At 40.7% G+C, this 1,946-nt stretch overlaps 1 protein-coding gene across 1 annotated transcript in view; it reads left to right on the top strand.

The window, feature by feature from the left end:
- EGR_05373 (hypothetical protein) overlaps positions 1-1,946 on the top strand; it is a gene marked incomplete at both ends in the record, with an annotated part of 7,197 nt that overhangs the window by 676 nt on the left and 4,575 nt on the right. The window lies entirely within an intron of this gene.

Here is a 1,946-nt window from a genome sequence, read left to right as displayed (position 1 = left end):
AGTGCATCAGTCTTGGGAAACTAGAAACATGTGTTAAGAAATAACTTTACAGTGTAATGCATTAAATTAAAGCATTGCGTCTGTGGCCAGGATCAACCATCTAAGTATTCAATCTAGTCAACTTGATACGATTTGATTTCTTTCACCCTTTACCAATTTCTCCTTCAGCTTGTCATCTGCAAAGCAGTAGACTCCTTGTAGAATTCAAAATACCACATCAAAATGGTCATGTCATCAACCAGGATAAGTAGTAATCACACATATAATGAGATTGGGTAATCTGCTTTACCCACAGGATGTCCGGTGATAATCACCCCAAGTGGGCATCCTAACAACACATTATTGAATGGTTAGCCACTCATCTATAGTTGCCATGATCCCTCTTCTTACCACATTGCTTCGCATACCTAGTTTCCACTTACTTCTCGATCTAAGATGTGAAAATTAATCACCGTTGAAGTAAAATGCGGATTGGCTTTGGAATGTTCATAACGCCAGATTCCGTTGTCCTCAAAAATGGAGATTTATGGTAGAAGTGGGAGAACACGTTTGTAAGTTTGGCATCCCAAGAATGGCCTAATATATACTTTGGTGGTAAAACTTTCGTGACTTGTTTATTTTACTATCCGACTAATGGAATTGTAGCATGCCACTGTACGCTGCATTGTACTGGCGGCGTGAAAACCGAAGGAGATGATAATACTGTTGTGAAGCAAAAAGTGTAGTAAGTTTACAGTGGTGGAAGAGCTGCTGTCGACTAGTTAGCGTGCATATGAACGTCAGGAGTGTAAGTTGCCTCACAATTAGGCAGGGTCTCCTAAAATGAAATAAAGCAGGAGCAAGCTAGAATGTAGAATGAATGATGCAGCATTCGTATCTGAGTCTTCGGGTGCCACCTTCAGGCTGCTGTTAATTATGGACACGATGGCAGAGCCTGGGAAATTTCTGTTTACAAAAGGGGATGCGTAACTCAACATAGGCCAGAACGGAGACCGCAGAAGTGTCACCAAGAGCAGAATGCCATTAAACTAAATAATTTGCATGCCAAAGATGTACATTTCTGTTTCGCTTTATTTGTGTCTACCTTTATGTCCTTTATGTCACAAGACTAAAGTCAGTTGTTAAGACGTGGTCACGCTAGAAGAGGAAGATGGGAGACCCAAGGGTCAGTCAGTTCAGTTACCTCAGAACGCCAGGATAGCTCATTTGATTCCAAAACTCCCTAAATGAGGTACTAGTAGGTTCAATGTGTGCAGTGGCATAAGAGCATCTGTAGACCTTCACCGGGATTTCGTTCCCCCTGGAGATGGTATTACTTCAGTCTCTTTATCATTACCATGCCCATAGATAATCTAATAACCCATTTCCTTAGGAATATAATGTTATTTGGGCAGCTACAACACCACCAACAATAAGTGGTGTGCAAAAGTTACTGATGGAGTGTAACCTCTGGACGCACAGCTTTCTTTACTTGCATGGAAGCACCCAACTTTGTTCCCCGGCTATCACCTTCTTTGCGATCTAAACTATGAACGTCAATGGATGGGGAAGTTAAGTGGAGGATAATCTAGCAAAAAGCCTTGAAATATTTTATTGCGCAATTTCACTGCTTTCGAAAGTTAGACCTCAGAAAAGAGGTTGTATGGAAATAAAATTGTTGGATTTTTATTGAAATTATTACTTAGGCTTTTCGCTGGTGGAAGAAAAGCAAAGCTTGAAGTACCGGAATCCTAATGAAGCGGGCAGAATTATATCACTCTGGTTGCATTGATGAAAATACCGCGGGCATAAGTTGCCTCTCCATTGTGCAGGAGCTCGTAGATTGGAAAAAAGCAAGTGAGAATAAGTCTTTCAACAGCTTCCACAAGAAATTTTCAGTATTTGCATTCAAGTATTCTTATGCAATTTTCCCGGTGCTGAAAATTATGGAGCAGACTGTCCAAATA

The sequence above is a fragment of the Echinococcus granulosus genome, assembly GCF_000524195.1.
Source record: "Echinococcus granulosus chromosome Unknown EG_S00039, whole genome shotgun sequence".
NCBI lineage: Eukaryota > Metazoa > Platyhelminthes > Cestoda > Cyclophyllidea > Taeniidae > Echinococcus > Echinococcus granulosus.
This window is presented reverse-complemented; position numbering and strand designations above follow the sequence as displayed.